Below are 21,804 nucleotides of genomic sequence, written 5' to 3'. Positions count from 1 at the left end.
TCTCCATCTCAACACAAACACCCAGCTCCACTCAACGAACAACAAGCTGCAGTGCTGGACACCCCATGCCAAACAACTAGCAAGACAGGAACACAACCCCACCCATTAGCAGAGAGGCTGCCTAAAATCATACTGAGTTCACAGACATCCCAAAATACACCACCAGATGCGGTCCTGCCCACCAGAAAGACAAGATCCAGCCTCATCCACCAGAACACAGGCACCAGTCCCCTCCACCAGGAAGCCTACACAACCCACTGAACCAACCTTACCCACTGAGGGCAGACAGCAAAAACAATGGGAACCACGAACCTGCAGCCTGTGAAAAGGAGACCCCAAACACAGTAAGTTAAGTAAAATGAGAAGACAGAGAAATACACAGCAGATGAAGGAGCGAGGTAAAAACCCACCAGACCAAACAAATGAAGAGGAAATAGGCAGTCTACCTGAAAAAAATTTCAGAGTAATCAGAGTAAAGATGATCCAAAATCTTGGAAATAGAATGGAGAAAATACAAGAAATGTCTAACAAGGACCTAGAAGAATTAAAGGGCAAACAAACAATGAAGAACAACACAATAAATGAAATTAAAAATTCTCCAGAAGGAATCAATAGCAGAATAATGGATAAGTGACCCAGAAAATAAAAGAGTGGAAATAACTACTGCAGAGCAGAATAAAGAAAAAAGAATGAAAAGAATTGAGGATAGTCTCAGAGACCTCTAGGGCAACATTAAATGCACCAACATTCAAATTATAGACGTCCTAGAAGAAGAAGAGAAAAATAAAGGGACTGACAAAATATTTGAAGAGATTACAGTTGAAAACTTGCCTAATATGGGAAAGGAAATAGTCAATCAAGTCCAAGAAGCACAGAGACTCCCATACAGGAGAAATCCAAGGAGAAACATGCCAAGACACGTATTAATCAAGTTATCAAAAATTAAATACAAAGAAAAAATATTAAAAACAGCAAGGGAAAAGCAACAAATAACATACAAGGGAATCCCCATAAGGTTAACAGCTGATCTTTCAGTAGAAACTCTGCAAGCCAGAAGGGAGTGGCAGGACATATTTAAAGTGGTGAAAGGGATAAACCGACAACCATGATTACTCTACCCAGCAAGGATCTCATTCAGATTCGACGGAGAAATTAAAACCTTTACATACAAGCAAAAACTAAGAGAATTCAGCACCACCAAAACAGCTTTACAACAAATGCTAAAGGAACTTCTCTAGGCAGGAAACACAAGAGAAGGAAAAGACCTACAAGAACAAACCCAAAACAATTAAGAAAATGGTAATTGGAACATACATATTGATAACTACCTTAAATGTAAATGGGTTAAATGCTCCAACCAAAAGACATAGACTGGCTGAATGGATACAAAAGCAAGACCCGTATATATGTTGTCTACAAGAGACCCACTTCAGACCTAGGGACACATACAGACTGAAAGTGAGGGGATGGAAAAAAGTATTGCATGCAAATGGAAATCAGAAGAAAGCTGGAGTAGCAATTCTCATATCAGACAAAATAGACTTCAAAATAAAGCCTATTACAAAAGACAAAGAAGGACACTACATAATGATCAAGGGATCAATCCAAGAAGAAGATATAACAATTGTAAATATTTATGCACCCAACATAGGAGCACCTCAATACATAACGCAAAGGCTAATAGCCATAAAAGGGGAAATCGACAGGAACACAGTCATAGTAGGGGACATTAACACCTCACTTTCACCAATGGACAGATCATCCAAAATGAAAATAAATAAGGAAACACAAGTTTTAAATGACACATTAGACAACATGGACTTAATTGATATTTATAGAACATTCCATCCAAAAACAACAGAATACACTTTCTTCTCAAGTGCTCATGGAACATTCTCCAGGATAGATCATACCTTGGGTCACAAATCAAGCCTTGGTAAATTTAAGAAAATTGAAATCGTATCAAGTATCTTTTCCGACCACAACACTGTAAGACTAGATATCAGTTACAGGAAAACAACTGTAAAAAAATACAAACATATGGAGGCTAAACAATATGCTACTAAATAACCAAGAGATCACTGAGGAAATCAAAAAATACCTAGAAACAAATGACAATGAAAACACGATGACCCAACACCTATGGGATGCAGCAAAAACAGTTCTAAGAGGGAAGTTTATAGCAATACAATCCTACCTCAGGAAACAAGAAACATCTCAAACAAACAACCTAACCTTACACCTAAAGCAATTAGAGAAAGGAGAACAAAAAATCTCCAAAGTTAGCAGAAGGAAAGAAATCATAAAGATCAGATCAGAAAGAAATGAAAAAGAAATGAAGGAAACAATACCTAAGATCAATAAAACTAAAAGCTGGTTCTTTGAGAAGATAAACAAAATTGGTAAACTGCTAGCCAGACTCATCAAGAAAAAAAGGGAGAAGACTGAAATCAATAGAATTAGAAATGAAAAAAGGAGAAGTAACAACTGACACTGCAGAAATACAAAGGATCATGAGAGATTACTACAAGCAACTATACGTCAATAAAATGGACAACCTGGAACAAATGGACAAATTCTTAGAAATGCACAACCTTCCGAGACTGAACCAGGAAGAAATAGAAAATATAAACAGACCAATCACAAGCACTGAAATTGAAACTGTGATTTAAAATCTTCCAACAAACAAAAGCCCAGGACCAGATGGCTTCACAGGCAAATTCTATCAAACATTTAGAGAAGACCTAACATCTATCCTTCTCAAACTCTTCCAAAATATAACAGAGGGAGGAACACTCCCAAACTCATTCTATGAGGCCACCATCACCCTGATACCAAAACCACACAAAGAGGTCACAAAAAAAGAAAACTACAGGCCAATATCTCTGATGAACATAGATGCAAAAATCCTAAACAAAATATTAGCAAACAGAATTCAATAGCACATTAAAAGGATCATATACCATGATCAAGTGGGGTTTATCCGAGGAATGCAAGGATTCTTCAATATACACAAATCAATCAATGTGATAAACCATGTTAACAGATTGAAGAATAAAAACCATATGATCATCTCAATAGATGCAGAAAAAAGCTTTTGACAAAATTCAACACCCATTTATGATAAAAACCCTCCAGAAAGTAGGCATAGAGGGAACTTACCTCAACATAATAAAGGCCATATATGACAAACCCACAGGCAACATCGTTCTCAATGTTGAAAAACTGAAACCATTTCTACTAAGATCAAGAACAAGACAAGGTTGCCCACTCTCACCACTATTATTCAACATAGTTTTGGAAGTTTTAGCCACAGCAATCAGAGAAGAAAAAGAAATAAAAGGAATCCAAATCGGAAAAGAAGTAAAACTGTCACTGTTTGCAGATGACATGGTACTATACATAGAGAATCCCAAAGATGCTACCAGAAAACTACTAGAGCTAATCAATGAATTTGGTAAAGTAGCAGGATACAAAATTAATGCACAGAAATCTCTTGCATTCCTATACACTAATGATGAAAAATCTGAAAGAGGAATTAAGGAAACACTCCCATTTACCACTGCAACAAAAAGAATAAAATACCTAGGAATAAACCTACCTAAGGAGACAAAAGACCTGTATGTAGAAAACTATAAGACACTGATGAAAGAAATTAAAGATGATATCAACAGATGGAGAGATATACCATGTTCTTGGATTGGAAGAATCACATTGTGAAAATGACTTTACTACCCAAAGCAATCTACGGATTCAATGGAACGCCTATCAAACTACCACTGGCATTTTTCACAGAACTAGAACAAAAAATTTCACAGTTTGTATGGAAACACAAAAGACCCTGAATAGCCAAAGCAATCTTGAGAAAGAAAACCAGAGCTGGAGGAATCAGGCTCCCAGACTTCAGTCTATACTACAAAGCTACAGTAATCAAGGGAGTATGGTACTGGCACAAAAACAGAAATATAGATCAGTGGAACAGGATAGAAAGCCCAGAGATAAATCCACACATATACAGTCACCTTACCTTTGATAAAGGAGGCAAGAATATACAATGGAGAAAAGACAGACTCTTCAATAAATGGTGCTGGGAAAACTGGACAGCTACATGTAAAAGAATGAAATTAGAGCATTCCCTAACACTGTACACAAAAATAAACTCAAAATGGATTAAAGACCTAAATGTAAGGCCAGACACGATAAAATTCTCAGAGGAAAACAGAGGCAGAACACTCTATGACATAAATCACAGCAAGATCCTTTTTGACCTACCTCTTAGAGAAATGGAAATAAAAATAAAAATAAACAAATGGGAACTAATGAAACTTAAAAGCTTTTGCACAGCAAAGGAAACTATAAACAAGATGAAAAGACAACCCTCAGAATGGGAGAAAATATTTGCAAATGAAGCAAGTGACAAAGGATAAATCTCCAAAATTTACAAGAAGCTCATGCAGTTCAATAACAAAAAAACAAACAACCCAATCCAAAAATGGGGAGAAGTTCTAAATAGACATTTCTGCAAAGAGGATATACAGATTGCCAACAAACACATGAAAGGATGCTCAACATCACTAATCATTAGAGAAATGCAAATCAAAACTACAATGAGGTATCACCTCACACCAGTCAGAATGGCCATCATCAAAAAATCTACAAACAATAAATGCTGAAGAGGATATGGAGAAAAGGGAACCCTCTTGCACTGTTGGTGGGAATGTAAATTGATACAGCCACTATGGAGAACAATATGGAGGTTCCTTAAAAAACTAAAAATAGGACTTCCCTGGTGGCACAGTGGTTAAGAATCTGCTTGCCAATGCAGGGGCACAGGTTCGAGCCCTGGTCCAGGAAGATCCTACATGCCATGGAGCAACGAAACCTGAGTACCACAACTATTGAGCCCGCATGCCACAACTACTGAAGCCCATGTGCCTAGAGCCCACGCACTGCAACGAAGAGTAGCCCCTGCTCACCGCAACTAGAGAAAGCCCACACACAGCAACGAAGACCCAACGCAGCCATAAATAAATAAATAAATAAATAAATTTATTGAAAATTAACTAAAAATAGAACTACCATACAACCCAGCAATCCCACTACTGGGCATATAGCCTGAGAATACCATAGTTCAAAAAGAGGCATGTACCACAATGTTCATTGCAGCTCTATTTACAATAGCCAGGACGTGGAAGCAACCTTAGTGTCCATTGACAGATGAATGGGTAAAGAAGATGTGGCACATGTTTACACTAGAATATTACTCAGCCACAAAAAGAAACAAAATTGAGTTATTTGTAGTGAGGTGGATGGACCTAAAGTCTGTCATACAGAGTGAAGTAAGTCAGAAAGAGAAAAACAAATACCGTATGCAAATACATATATATGTAATCAATAAAAAAAAAAGAAAAAAAATGGTTATGAAGAACCTAGGGGTAGGATAGGAATAAAGACGCAGATGTAGAGAATGGACTTGAGGACACGGGGAGGGGGAAGGGGAAGCTGGGACAAAGTGAGAGAGTGGCATGGACATATATACACTACCAAATGTAAAACAGATAGCTAGTGGGAAGCAGCCACATAGCACAGGGAGATCAGCTTGGTGCTTTGTGACCACCTAGAGGGGTGGGATAGGGAGGGCAGGAGGGAGACGCAAGAGGGAGGGGATATATGTATATGTATAGCTGATTCACTTTGTTATACAGCAGAAACTAACACACCATTGTAAAGCAATTATACTCCAATAAAGATGTTAAAAAAAAAAAAAAAAAAGACAAAGGAGGCAGTTTTGACTCTGATTGTACACAAGCTGCTTTAAGCAGTACTACTCAGAACAGCATGGAGGTTAGATAAGGAGATGACTGGGGAGAAAAATGCTGATTAAAATGCTGTTATGTTGATAAACTGCCAGGGCATTTAACATGGCAGGTAGGAAGTTAAACTGCCTGAGAAACCAGTCACAGGACAGGGTTGTCTGTACAGGTGATGGTGTGGCAGACTTCACACTGGAGGGAGTGCAGGAGTTAGGAGGCTGGAGACCCAGACCAGAGAGACATGCCCGAGTGTGTTAGTGGAGGCACTGGAGACTGAGACAGCAGAGGCAGGATGTGGGGAGAGGAAAGTATAGATCCTCTGGGCGGACGGCCACATTCCCGAGATCTGAAGCAGAAAGGAAATTAGTGAGAGAGACTGAGGTGGAACCGAGGGACAAAAATAGGAGGGTATCACATCATGAAACCTGAGGCCAGAGACACCCAAAAAAAGGAGTTTAAATGTTACCAAATGCTGTTGAGAGGTCAAGGATAACAGCAGGAAAAAAAGAGGTGTGGAATCTGACAGCTGCCAGGTAAGTCAAGAGAACGCTGTGCGTAGAACAGGGGGCCAGAAGCCGGATATTAAGGAGGTAGGAAGCGAGTGGGTACTGAAGAGGACAGAGCACAAAGACTACGCTTCCAGAAAGTCAGAATGTTCTAGCAAAACGGCAAAGAACACAAACCATGTTTGTAACATAGTCACTAACCAGGAATCCCAATTGTTGCTTACTGAATAAAATAACAGGCACACATTTTGTTTCAAGACATCTTGGGAACCTCCTAGCTGTATATTTGAAAATCACACTTTCTCCCACCAAATTAATAAATTCAGTGTTTGTACAGCAATTATTCTTTGCAGTCAGGATCAGCCTTGGAAATCAACCCTTTTCTAAGGTCAACAGCGGCACTGTGGTTCTGGCTCCCTCCTTGCCACTCAGCAGCTGCCCTTCTAGACTGTACTGAAAACAATTCCTCTGCCAGGAAAATTTGCCAGTGCTATTTATTGATTTCAGAAAGCTGTGACAAACAACCATGATACCCTGTAGAGTCAATTGTCAGAATATAGTGTATCACATAAAGCTCTCAATCGACTTCAGTCAACATTGTGAAATCACCAAAAACCGGTGGTTTTAGGGCACACCAAATATGCCTTTTAGTTGATTCTTTGGAGGTTCATCAAAATTCAAGCTTAATCTCATGTTAATTGTATTCTATAGAAATAACCAACTTTGTGCATGTGCTCTGCCACATTACAATAAGCTTGGGGACTATTCAGTTGATATGATGTCCCCTTGGAAGCCAGAAATTTACTCCACGGAAAGGCTGTAACATATCAGACTAGCAACCTTATCCTCTGTTATCTATGTTATGTTTTATCTACTATGTGTTTTGCCCTTTTAGAAGTCATAATCTACAGTTAAATCGCAGGAGAGATGATATAAAGTTGTCAGCAGGAGAGGCAAGATAGCCATTCTAGGCCAAACAGTCATTTACTTCCACGATTCCCTCCATCCTGAGTTCTGTGCCTCAGGACTTTATTTCAGTCTGTGCACCCAGCGTCGATCGGTCTTGGGAGCTGAGCTCACCTTGACTGTGCTGGAGATGATGATAAAGGAAATGCCAGTTTATTAATTTGCCATGAGAAGCCCAGCTTCACAGTGGATCAGGAATTCAGCACATTCTCCTGTAGGGAAATCCACCTGGTGGAGAAGAGCAGGCGACCTAGCCTCAGATGGAGCTGGACTTCACATCTCACCTGCCGCTCAGTGGCTGCGTGATCCTGGTCAACTAAACTCTGCTTTCGTGTCCAAGAAGGTGTGGTTGGTGCGATAACAGTGTTTTTCGTGAGGCTGTTTTAAGAATTAAATGAAAAAATTCATGTAAAATGTTCATCATGATGCTAAGTCCATGCTGAAGGCGTATTTACTGCTATTGCTGCGTGGAGAAATAAATCACGATCAGATTATTTGGTGACCAGGGAATCAGAGAAACGCTGGTCTGATGGAGAATCTTACTACCTGTCATGCATAGGAAAAAAATCCTCCTCTACTCAGAGCTGTCAAATTATTCTCCTATACTTTAATCTAGTATTTTATGGTTTTATTTTTCACATGTAGATCTTTGCTTCCTCTAAAATCCATTTTGCTTAAGGAGTCAGCTTTATATTTTTTCTTAAATGGTTATTCAGCCATCCCATCTCATTATATTTTTATTTTTTCTATTTTCTCTCTTGAAGGATAAATTTCTGGGAGTGGGAAGCATACTTTCGCACCATGTTTGCTCTTTGCAGGTATGAAATTCTTTTCTAGGAATTCTATCTTTGTAAGTTTTAAGTGATGCACATATAGCTACAGTTTTGGGTCACTTTGCCTATCGATAGAATGAAATTTCCTGAGAAAGGCAGAGAGTGTTAGAGAGCATTAATTAGGTCAGCACAAACCCTTACCCATTGCCCTCATCACCTGATGAGGGGCTTATTTCAACAGGTGGCTGCTTGGTCCCTTGAAAAGAGCAAAGGGCCAGGAGCCAAACATCTGCAGTCTGACTCTGGAAAAATTAATCTTTGAGCCTTGAAGTTCTCGTCTGTAGAATGAGTAAAATAATATCTGTCATTTTTCTCTCAGGATTGTATAAATAAAATCATATCATAGAAATGCCTGTGCTTTGAGAAAGCAGTAGTGCTCTCCAACTTAAGGGGAACTGTACATGATATGAGGTTTAAGAGATCCTTGACCTGCTAAAGGGAGGTACCTCTTGATCACCTTGAATGGACCATAGGAGTTGTGGGAAAGGGAATCTACTTGGGAAATCAAAGATTGCATTTGAAAAATTGGAACGATATTGGTATAATTAGGGATTTTATGGGAAGTATGGATGACCATGTAATATCTCCTGATTAGAAAGGACTATGGCTATTAGACCTTCTGCAGTGTTGGTGCAGATGACTTCAATCACTTGCAAACTAATGGAACCAGGGCAGCTCCAAACTGTGTCTTCACATCTCTTTCCTACAATCAACTCTCCAAGTCTCCAATTCAGCGTCGCACACACACACCCCTGGTTCACAATCACTGTGGTCTCTGGGAGTGTGCTGCTATATCTCCCTACAAGAGAACCTGCCCTGAGGAGTGCACACAGACTCCAGTTGCGATCTTGGATCCACTTTGGACACCTTTGGATCCAATTTGGTGTTCACACCAAGATTATGTTCTTCCCGGGCTGCTCCCAGCTGATAATAGAGCACAGCGATGGAAATAAGTCCAGGGGTTTGTAAGTTAGGGACTCACCAAACAAGAAACCTTTGCTCTGGGGCCCCCCCGTCAGCCTGTAGTCTGGGGCTTTTCTTTCCCAGTCCACTTTCCTCCCCTTTCTCATTACGTCAGACCTTCATCTCAATCTGAAGGTCTCCCCACCAACTCCTGTTCCCTCCCAACTTTATCCTTCACAGGTGTTTCCCCCAATAAATATCCTGCACATTTCAGTCTCTCTTGGTATCTGCTTTTCCAAAGACCCAAACTAACACCTTCACTACCTGCCCCACTCCTAATTTATAGGTATTTCTTCTCACAAATTTTAGGAGGAAGGCCATTGTGGTGCACAACAGAAGGGGGCGCCATTCACATCATTGTCTGTATGAATGTATTAACCCTTGTTTGTGACCTAACGTGATCCATCCTGGGGAATGATCCATGTACACTTGAAAAGAATGTGTATTCTGCTCTTTGGGGGTGAAATGTCTTATATATATCTAATATATACAATGTGTCTTTTAAGGCTAATGTTTCCTTACTGTCTGGATGATCTATCTGTTGATATAAGGGGGGGTGTTAAAGTCCCCTAATATTATTGTATCAATACTATTATTGTATTACTGTTAACGTCTCCCTTTATGTCTGTTAATTTTTGACTCACATATTACGGTGCTCCTATGTTGGGTGCATGTATATTTACAAGTGTTATATCTTCTTGTTGAACTGATTCCTTTATCACTGTAATGTCCTTCTTTGTCTCTTGTTACAGTCTTTGTTTTAAAGCCTATTTTGTCTAAGTATTGCTACCCCAGCTTTCTTTTCATTTCCATTTGTATGTAACCTCTTTTTCCTTCACCTCATTTTCAGCCTGTGTGTTTGTCTTTAGATCTGAAGTGAATCTCTTATAGACAGTATATATATGGGTCTTGGGCTTCTTTTTTTATCCATTCAGCCACCCTATGTCATCCATTTACAGTCAAAGTAATTATTGATAGGTATGTACTTATTGCCTTTTTTAAATTGTTTTCTGGTTATTTTTGTTGTTCTCTATTCCTCTCTTCCTCTCTTTCCTTGTGATTTGATGACTTTCTTTAGTGTTACATTTGTATTCCTTTCTCATTATTTTTTTGTGTATCTATTATCAGTTTTTGGTTTGTGGTTACCATGAGGTTCTGATGTAACAATCTATGTTATGATAGTCTATTTTAAGTTGATGGTTGCTTAAGGTTGAGCAGGTTCTAAAAGCACTATGTTTTTACTCCCCCCGTGATATTTTTGACATCATATTTTACATATTTTTATTTTGTATATCCCTTAACTAATTGTTATAGATACATGTGATTTTCTAGTTTTGCCTTTTAACCTTCACACTAATTATATAGATGGTTAATCTGCTACCTTTACTCTATGTTTGCCTTTACTGGTGAGATTTTTCTTTCTTTCAGAGTTTTCACATTTCTAGTTATGGGCTTTTTTTTTTTTTTTCTATTTAAAAAAATCCCTTTAACATTTCTGTAAGCTTGGTTTAGTGGTAATGAACTCCTTTAGCTTCTACTTTAGCTTCTACTTGTCTAGAAAACTTTTTATCTCTCCTTCAAGTCTGAATTATAACCTTGCCAGATAGATAGAGTATTTTTGGTCATAAGTTTTTATCTTTCAATACTTTAAATAAATTGTCTACTCCTTTCTGGACTGTAAAGTTTCTGCTAAAAAGTCAGCTGATAGTCTTATGGGCTCTCTCCTAATATAACTAGTTGCTTTCACTTGTTGCTTTTAAGATTCTCTCTTTAACTTTTCACATTTTAATTATGATAAGTCTTGGTGTGGGTCTCTTTGCGTTCATCTTGTTTGGGACTCTGTGCTTTCTGGACTCAGCTGTCTGTTTCCTTACCAGGTTAGGGAAGTTTTCAGCCATTATGTCTTCAAATAGGTTTTCTGTCCTTTTCTCCCTCTCTTCTCATTCTGGAACCCCTATAATGCCAATGTTAGTAAGCCTGATGTTGTCCCTGAGGTCCCTTAAACTATCCTCATTTTTTTTGTGTTTGTATATTTCTTTTTCCTTTTGCTGTTCCAATTGGGTAATAGCCTATCTTCCAGATCACCAATTTGTTCTTCTGCATCATCTAATCTGCTGTTGTTTCCCTCCAGTGTGTTTTTCTTTTAAGTTATTGTATTCTTCAGGTCTGATTGGTTCTTTTTTTATGTATTCTATCTCTTTGTTGATGTTCTCACTGTGTTCTTCCATTCAACATCTAATGACCATTACTTTGAACTCTTTATCAGGTGGATTGCTTATCTCCATTGCATTTAGTCTTTTTTCTGACTTTTTTTTTCTTTATTCTTTCTTTTGGAGCACATTCCTTTGTCTCTTCATCTTGCCTAACTCTCTGTGTTTGTTTGTACATATTAGGTAGATCATCTACATCTCCAGTCTTGAAAAAAGTGGCTTTGTGTAGAAGGTGTCCCATTGAGCCCATAAGAATGGTCCTCCCTGGTCACAGGTGCTGCAGAAGTGTCCCCTATGTGGGCTGCATGTACGCTCCTGTTGTAACTGGGCCAAATTGCTATGGGCGTTAGCCGGGCTGGTCCCCCGTACGGATGGCTGTGAGGCCCAGCTGAAACTGTTGCATCTGCTCTGGTGTACAGGGCCAGCCTCTGGTGTGGGAGCCACTTTGGAGTGATGCCAATGCTGGCTAAGGTCATCTGCCACATCTGGTGGGGCAGGGGGCCGCTTTGAAGGAGCGCTGGTTGGGTCAGGCCCACAGGTGAACCAGGAGGAGGAAGATCTGTGCTAGTAAGTTAGATGGGGAGAGTTGGAAATGGCACCTGCCAGCGCTGGGCCAGCTAGGTAGAAGGTGAGCCAAAAACGAAAATAAAAACAAAAAACTGGCACCCACCAGCTCCTCCATACCAGAAGAAACTTCAAACAGTTCCCTGCTCCATGGGCACACGCCCTAAAATTATTCAATGATCTCCTTCATGTATGACCCAGGCTCTTTTCAAACTGCTGCCTCTGTGCTAGGACTTAGAGTGAGTTTTTGTGCATGCCATATAAGACGGAAGACGCAGTTTCCTCAGCCCCCTGGCTCTCCTGGATGTAAGCCCTGCTGTTTTTCAAAGCCAGAGGTATGGGGGCTCATCTTCCCCGTGCAGCTACCCCAGGCCGGGGAGCCCTTTGTGGGGTTTGGAGCTCCCACTCCTCCGGGGCTGTGATATCCCACCCACCTGTGGGTTTCAGTGCTGGGGCGTGTGTCCCAGCCAGATCATGTGTCCACCCCTCCTACCTGTCTCAGTGTGGCTTTTTCTTTTTATCTTCAGTTGTGGAAAATCTTTTCTGCTTGTCTTCAGGTCATTCTCAGAGATAGTGTCTCTATGTGTAGTTGTAATTTTCGTGTGTCCGTAGGAGGAGACAAGCCCGGGATCTTCCTACTCCACCATCTTGTCCCATGGCTCAAGCCTGCAGAGTTTTTATTCACAGAATGGGATGCTGCTTGAGAGTTTCTGGAGCACTCCAGTGGCACTTTACCTACAATACCAAAGCAAGCTAGACAGTTTTCAAAATGGTCAGTCTGATTGGCTGCAATTGTTTAAAGCCTTTCCAGTGATAGAAAACAGTGTTTTCGGGCACAGATCTGCAAGATTTTTCGGTAAAAGGCCATATAGTAAATACTTTTGGCTTCACAGGCCACATAGACCTCTGTTACAACTACTCAGCTCTCCCATTATAGTGTGAAAGCAGTCAGAGATCATATGTAACATGAATGGACATGGCTGTGTTCCAATAATAGTATTTATTGTCACTACAATTTGAATATTTATAATGTTTACATTTCATCAAAAATAATCTTCTGATTCTTTTTTCAACCATTTAGAAATGTAAAAACCATTCTTAGCTTGAGGTTGGCCAAATACAAAAACAGGTGGGGAACCAGATTTGGCCCACAGGATATATTTTGCTGACCCCTGCTTCAGGCTTCTCACTAAGAAGGGAGATCAGGGAGGGGCACGGCCGGTTCTGGATCATAACACACTGGCCTAGTTTGGCCCCTGTGAGGACACTGGATCAACCTTGATCTGAAACGGACCAGCTTGGGAGGAAAGGGGAGGCACTTATTGCAATACTCTCTGTATTCCTTTGAGAGTCAGGATTACCACTGGATTCCTCTGCCTTGCCCTTGTGAGTGTCACTGACATCAAAAAGCAAGAAAATGTTGCCTGCTGGTTTCTTGCAATGCTCTGAGAGTTTTAAGGCCGTCTCACTTGAATTATTATATTCAGAATGAAAGTCATAGTTTAAACCCTGAGATGGCGCCTTCTTTCTGGGCAGGTATCTGTATACATAACACGTTGCAGATTAGAGAACATTCTTCCACTGCAAACATCAGACCATGGGATTTTTTGTTTGTTTGTTTTTGTTTGTTTCCTTAGCTTGGGGGGCAGTTTTCATTGTATATCTTTAGGAGATACTAAAGATAAAAGAAAAAGCCCCTTAAGTTTCTACCACATGCTACTGAATCAAGGGCTGGTATGAAAATGCCAATATTCTGTACAGTTTGTTTAATCACACTGTTCTCTGATGCCATATCTAATTTTTCCAGCCTGACCTTTCCTAAGATTCTGCTTCCTCTTTCATCGGGATTTAAGTGAAAGGGCAAAGCATTTTGCATGAATATAGAAACAGAGTAGGAATTGCATAAATCCACTGAAGCAAAAGAAACTCAGGGCAATTAATAGCATTTGTTGAATCCACTTGCTCTCAGGGAACTTACTATCCTACATCACACATTAAACCCCTGGGGAATGCACTGTTCATCGTTTAAGGAGGAAAAGAGGGCTGTAAAGAATCAAAGGAAACAAGAATGTTCACATACTGAAGTCAAATATTAATCAGACTACTGTTTTTGACTTTTTGATTTCAAGAGTAAAGACTTGGATTGTTAGTAATTCTGTGTGTGCATGTGATCCAGTCCCTTCTCCAAAAAATATTCTTCCCCATCAAAAACAACCCCCGCAAAAAAAAAAAAAACCCTTCCCCACACACATACAAACAAGAGTCCTACTTTTTAACCTGTAAAATAATATGAAACACTGCATAGGAATTTTCATAGTTATTGAAAGTCTATTTTATTTTATTTTTGGCCGTGCCACTCGGCATGTGGGATCTTAGTTCCCCAACCAGGGATCGAATCCGTGCCCCCTGCAGTAGAAGCACAGAGACTTAACCACTGAACCGCCAGGGAGGTCCCATTGATAGTCTAGATTAGAGTCAGCTCCAAAGAACAGCAGGACCAATTGTCAAACCCAGACTCATGTTCCACAGCCTCACTTTTCTTTTGAAGTTCCCAGTTGTCTTCTTTCTTTCCTTCTATTTTTTGTTTCCTTTTATTTTTAAAAGTTAGTTTATTTTGAGACAATTTTAAATTATAGAAAAGTTAAAAAAATATAACATCACATTCTACCATCCAAAAATAACACGTATCACATTTCCTTCTGTTACAAAAAATTGAATATTGCAACTATAACCAAAGTCCCTCTTCCACCTCCCCAGAAGCAGCCGCCGTCACGACTTTGTTGTATATGTTTCCACTCCATTTTTTGTTCTTTCCATACATATATGAATCCACAAATATTCTACCATGCTATTTTATAGATTTATATTTGAACAAATGGAATCATTCGGTATATATCATTTTTTAAAATAAATTTATTTATTTTATTTATTTATTTTTGGCTGCATTGGGTCTTTGCTTCGCGCAGGCTTTCTCTAGTTGTGGCGAGCGGGGGCTACTCTTCGTTGCGGTGCGCGGGCTTCTCATCGCGGTGGCTTCTCTTGTAGCAGAGCACGGGCTCTAGGCACGTGGGCTCAGTAGTTGTGGCTTGCAGGCTCTCTAGAGCGCAGGCTCAGTAATTGTGTTGCACGGGCTTAGTTGCTCCACGGCATGTGGAATCTTCCCGGACCAGGGCTCGAATCTGTGTCCCCTGCATTGGCAGGAGGATTCTTAACCACTGCACCACCAGGGAAGCCCTGTGTGTATCATTTTGCATCTTGCTTTTTTTTCAATCAATACTATATTTTTTAATCTTTTCCTATATATATTCTCTTTCTTCTTTAAAGCTGCTCATCACTCACACCATCCTTTGGGATTATTCTTTCTGCCTCCCAGAGCCCTAGTTTCCTGATGCCTCCAAATAACAATAAACATTTAATTTTAAGGATTTTACTACCAAAAACCATGGGAAAACAGGAAATGCCAAACACAGGAAACATGGAAAATTGTAGAGTTTCATAAATCTTAGAAAGTTCAGAAAATATAGCCTCATGCTCTAATTCCTAATATCTTGGCCAAACAAAGATGGCAGCGGGAAACCCTATTGATAACCTGTTCTGCTTTTGTTTTTGAAAGTGGAATTCAACAGACATCATCCTTCTTTCTGACCCAAAGAGAAAGGTCCTGCTGACCCCACTCCCTGTAATGAGGTTCAGCTTAGACTCCTCTACTGGCATGAAGGACACAAAATAAATGCTCCTTTAGTTCAAGTGGATGAGTTGCTCTTTGAGGGCCTCCAGACCAGACAGAACCCATTTCACAGAAAGATTTAGCTGTTAAGAAGACAGTGTTGAAAAGCCTGTGGTCTGGGATCCAACTGCCAGGTTTAAATGCCAGGTCCGCCCCTGACTAGTTCTTCAGACTTGAACAAGTTTCTTTAGCTCCATGAGTAATATTTTCTCATTTCTAAAATAATAGTTGTTTGAGCATTAAGAGTTAATCTATAATGAGTCCTTGATAAGGGGTAACTGTTGTTATTGTCATTGTTATTCGGGGTCCTACATACTCATGGTCCCCACATTGATTCACAGTCAATGAAGAGAAATGAGCCTTATACTTCTTGAAAACTTGTCATTTAGATGCAGTCAATACACTTAGTTATCTAGTGATATTCAACTTTAAGGGCAAGCTGAGCTAAAAATCCATACATGAATATAGGTTCAAAAGTTGATACCTCACTTACGTGCAGCCCCATGAATTTTCAGGATTAAAAAACCAGCATCATTACCTTCAAGAAGCCTTGTGGATTCACATCAGCATGCCAATTAGGGAATCAATATTTGAGCAATATTGAAGCCTGAAAAAGTGGCCCCTAAAGACTGCCCTGAGGGCTAGGTGAGGCAGTTATCTGTACCAGTTATTTATTTGCTATGAAGACAATGGTCAACAAAGAAGATGTTTATTAGAGGCTGTGATTATTTTTACCAGACCAAGCCCACTTGTGTGGAACCATGGAGATACCCACAGAAGTAGGATGATTAAAATAATTATTGGAGCATTTTATATACTCTAGAAAGTATTCGCTATGCTTTTTCTTTATAGGAAGAAAGTTCCTATGATAAAATTATGATGAAGAGCATCTGTGAACTTTTAGAAGTTTGGACTTCTTGTGGAGTGTTGAGGTGGAGAAGCCACCTCTGTCAATAATGAACAATCTTGCCAATAACCATTTTGTGCAACTCTGAAGCTCCAAGAAATCCCATAAAGTCAAAGCCAATGTGTAGGACAAAATTTTTTTTTTTTTAAACATCTTTATTGAAGTATAATTGCCTTACAATGGTGTGTTAGCTTCTGCTTTATAACAAAGTGAATCAGTTATACATATACAATATGTTCCCATTTCTCTTCCCTCTTGCATATCCCTCCCTCCCACCCTCCCTATCCCACCCCTCTAGGTGGTCACAAAGCACCGAGCTGATCTCCCTGTGCTATGCGGCTGCTTCCCACTAGTTATCTGTTTTACATTTGGTAGTGTATATATGTCCATGACTGTAGGACAAAATTAAGGACAGAGGTTCTAAAACAAAAAAAAAGAAGATAAAAATCTAGTTGCAATTTGAAAGATTTTAAGCAAACAAAAACCACCAGAAAACAGAAGAAACCCTTGCTGAAGCAACATGTGGGTTAGGATTCAGGAGACCACTTCAGGAAAATTCTATCTGTCCTGAGCACAAACACACTCTGAGAGTCAAAAGTTTGCCTCCGTTGTGTTCAATACGCATTCTAGAGCTTGAACTTGATTGCTACTGAAAACACAGAGATGGTAAATATTGTGCCGGGGTCTGCAGAGGCACAATCAATATTCACCTTCTGTTAATATACATCTCAGGAAACCACTTAATTGACTTGTTTTAAGAAAAAAAGAACTCTGAAGACCAAAGCCAGAGCCAATGTTTTGATCAGTTTCTAGCCACAGAAAACTGGATCCAAAAACCATGTTTTCTGAAGCATTCCAAATTTCACTTGGGCCATATTTGATTTTAAGTACACAAGTAATTATTTTTCATTTCCTAATAAGAAAAAACATGGCGGGCATTTTCTGACTGATTAGCTCCGGCTGGACTCCTGTTGTAGCCAAGCTCTTTGGGTGGGGCTCTAACTCTACCTGAGGAGGTCGTGGAACACAGATGTGCTCCCACCTGCTGGTTAAGATGCTTCTGGGAGGTAAAGTTGGCACCATCACCTGGATTGTAAACAGGCCTCATCTGGGTTATTCATGAACCGTTTACAAAGAGGATACGTTCCTCCGATTAAAGGGAAATTTTGATCTTGGAATGGCTTCCTGAATTCATGACTACATGGTTTTTGTCCGATTAGTAGTGTCTCTGTTAACAGACAGAACTTATTTACTGTAGGTGATCCCTCACCACCACTAAAACTATCCTTCACAGCACAGGTGTCAATGTCCAGTTGGATTTAAAGACCTCTTTAAAACTGTGGTTTGATGAGACACATAGTCTACCAATTATAGAAAATTTTGATGCTGCTCAAAATAGGGTCTAGCTTCTTTTAAGCCTTTTTAAAGATGTTATCATGATTTGGGATAATTATTTCAGTATTGGCCAGTCTCATGTATTTTAGGACATCAGAGTCATAAATAGGAGATCAAGTTTCTTCCAGCCAATGACTCAACTTTTTCCCTTAACTACTAAAATATTCCATTTTGACGTGACTTAACTTTGAAAGAAAGTTTGCAGCCCAAAATAAAGTATTTTACTACAATGTGGAGTAAAATATTTACTCATTATAAAAGTCATAACAAAAATAAATTCTGCATATGAAGGACTTTGGTGAATTTGAGCCATAAGACAAAAAAAAAAGGCTAATCACACATTTGTTAAATATTAATTCTCTACTGAGCCATGAAATGGAGCAAAGTTCTAAAGATAAATATTAATGGGGAGTTTCTGCCAATACTATCCAACAGAATACATTATAATAGTAAACATATCAAGTGAGAATTTCTTTTCCCTGGAATTAAAATAAGCTAAAACTTCCTTTAAGAAGAAATCCTTTGCTAGTTTGAATTAATATAACCTCTGTACAATTGTTTTCCTTTAAACATTGATTATTTGGGACCTATAAAGTCTTCCTAACCTTTTGGTCTTTTGAGAAAGCTCTATGCACTGTCCCTGTCAAATGCCTGCATGTTGGCCTAGTTTTGATGAACATCTTGGTGGCTTTAATAGAAAAATCTTGTATCCCAGATTTTTCTCTGCCACTCCATGACATCATTTTAGATAAATCCTTAAAAAGAACAATGAAAAGGATGTTTAAGATTCTACCATTTTAACAGATTTGTCATTCTCCTTCTTGATTTATCCACACACAAAAAATTAACTCACACTTCTAGAGGTAATTACTAAATTTATATATTCATAGAAAAACCAGCATACAAGTAGATGATATCACAATTTGATATTTATGAAATGCCAGTTTTCCATAAATATAGAAAATCAGCAATTATAACTAGAGTTGTTTATTAACATTTGGAAGAAAATAAATAACAAATGGGCTCACTATTCATTAAAATTCCTCAATAATACAACTGTTTCCATCTCAAAATAGTCCTATATGATGTCCATGTTTTGACTTCAGAGCAACTTACTCTAGTCAGCTTACATTTAAAATAACTCTTGGTAAAATATTCTCATTAGGCTTTTCCTATATTTTCTTAGATGTTTACCAATTTTAGCTGCTTTGTATATGTGTGTGTGTTGATTCAAAGCACAATCTTATTTGCCATCAAGAATCTGATTTATTACCCAAGATTGTGGGTGAGATACTGAAATGGAATTAGCACAAATCTTTCTCGTTAATTATGTATGTATGTATATATGCGTAAACCCAGCTAGTCATTTTGCTCGCATATCAAGAACAGAAGTAGGTCAGAGAGTATGGGTGAATTGATATGCAGAAACACATCAGCATCCCTGGGGAAAGAACCTCAGGGTGCATAAGGATGGGCGCATTTACTGGTTCACAGTTCTAAGAAGGAAGTAAGTAGTACATTCTTCATCATCCCAAACTACTAAATTTTCTAAAGAGAATATTAAATTTCCCAAAATCACCCTTTTGGTCCATCCTCCAGAAGTTTTTCAGGTTTTTGGTTTGTTTGTTATTGCTGTTTTGCCCCCTCTCAGTGTAACCGGGTTTTAGACAGCCATCTTTCTTGCCAAGGCTCCCTTCAGCTGTGCTATGAGAGCTATTCTAAGATGTCAGTTTCTAGCCAGTATGTTTTTAGGTGTTGGGTTGTAGCTTTTGAAGGAAGAAAGGAAACGATGTGCAAATAAAACAGGTTTAGGTAGGTTGTTTTCTTAGAAAACGACAGCTGTCAGTTGTTGAAGAAGTCGCTGTGTTGAAGAATTTAGGGTGAAAATAAAGAATGTGTAAAAGCATGCCACCAAGATCGTGGGCTGTAATGGGCTCAGAGATCAGCCCTTCTGAGCTTTACCAGCAATACCCACAGGATGTCTCTTTGATTACCTGTGGGTAAGTGAATTATTCATTCTGGCAATCATCCAATGCACTTGAGTCATAAACATGGATTTTGTGTCATCTAATCTTAGAGTTGGAAGAAACCGTAAAGGACAGCCAGCCTAAACTTCTACACAGTCTCTTCTTCCTTGTCCCTGACAAATAATTATTTAGCTTTTTCTTCTTAAATACATTAGATATTACTATCCATATTCACTGCCAAATATCCAAATAACTGTTTTTCATACAATATGTTCTTAAAGAACCAAAAAATGTCCCCACAATCTCACCATCTGGATTAACCTTGGGTGCATAGCTATCTATTTATAGACACATATAAAACCATACTATAAGGTTTGTTCTGTAATTCATTTGTTTAATCTACTACATATCATGAACCTCTTTCTCTTCCAATAAGCATTTATGTAGTCACTTTAAAGCCTGTATAGTGTGTGGATCTACCATAAAACCATAATGTATTCAGCCAAATCCTTTACTGTTAAGTAAATATATTATTCCATATTCCTGACATTTCAAACATTGGAATTATGATCATACATCTTTGCAAACCTTTCCAGTTACTTCTCTGAAAAAATTTCTGGTTGCTCAGCTTCATTTTGAACTTTTCTAGTGGTGGGAAGTTGTGTATATCCCAAGACAAACTTTTTCATTGTTGGACAGGTCCAATTCAAATAAAAGCTACTTCTTATTCTCATGGAATAAGTCTAATTCCACTTTGGGGCTAGAGCTTTTCACGTACTTGATAACAGCTAAAAATTATAATTTCTCAAAAAATATGCTTCCTACATTTCCCACTTCCTGTTGACCCTTCTCTGGGTATTCCCTGATAGTTCCTTCTCTCTTTAGACATTTTAAAGTATAAGGTAGAGTTACATAGATGTTGTACATTTTCATAGGTTTCAAATGTTGTGTAATTTCAACTGATGTTCAAAACGATCCAAAAGACCATCTTCTATTTTTAGGCTTGGGTGGATGTGGCAGAGATTGCTAGTTTTTCCCCACTATCCATTCTCTTCTCCCTTAGTGACAGAAGACAGCGTTATGACCAAATTCAAAATTACATTTCCCAACCTCCTTTGCAGCTAGTTGTGGGAATTACCGACATTCTGGCCAATAGGATGTAATTGGAAGTGTTCTGTGGAATTCCAGCTTAATGGGAGTTGACTCAGCTGGCATGAACATCCCTTTTGTTCTTTCCCTTTCTTACTTCCAACACACGATGGCTGGGACCTCACCAGCCCTCTTGGACTATGAGGTAATCTTGTGGTTGGAAATCATGTCTGAGAATAGCAAAACTGAAAGCTAAAAGAAGTCTAGTGTCTAATAACCATGAACCTTCCATACCCGGGCTGAGCTGCCTAATTTCCAGACTTCTTTCAGGTGTGAGAGAAGCAAATTTATGTTTTACGTAAGCCACTGTTATTTCTGCTGTTGTTTTTCTTTAATAGTTTTACTTTTTTACTAATTGCTTAATGCAATTCCTAAGAGATACAGGGGTCATACCCACTAGTGCTAATAGAGAATAATTATTAGTTATTCCTGCCCTACCAGGATCTTGCCTGAATATATGACAAACTCTTAACAGACAAAAAGAATGACCCTGTCAACAAAAAAAGCCATATAAAGTACATATAATCAAAGTATATATAATCAATTGTTTTGGAGATAAATTTCTTGATTTGTGTGATAATCCATATAACCTTGTATTCAGCTAACACCCTCGCCTGGTATACACCAAACACTCAGAGTTGATCATACATTTGATAGTCTACTTGGAAACTAACAAATTCTTTTTAATCCTCTCTGTAATTGTCAGAAGAAGGATGGTTTGGTTGTAACAAAGACAGAGGCTGAAGTGAATGTCAAAGAGACAAGCTAAAAGAAGAAATGGGCTGATGCCCATGGTCTCATTAG

General features: G+C 38.8%; 1 long non-coding RNA gene across 2 annotated transcripts in view; it reads right to left on the bottom strand.

The window, feature by feature from the left end:
* The window catches only part of LOC309667175, a 79,159-nt gene that overhangs the window by 42,227 nt on the left and 15,128 nt on the right, over nt 1-21,804 (bottom strand). The gene's annotated exons all lie outside the window — the stretch shown is intronic.

This window comes from Balaenoptera physalus, assembly GCF_965194825.1.
Source record: "Balaenoptera physalus genome assembly, chromosome: 9".
NCBI lineage: Eukaryota > Metazoa > Chordata > Mammalia > Artiodactyla > Balaenopteridae > Balaenoptera > Balaenoptera physalus.
Note: the sequence above shows the minus strand (reverse complement) of the source record. Positions and strands in the feature narration are given on the sequence as shown.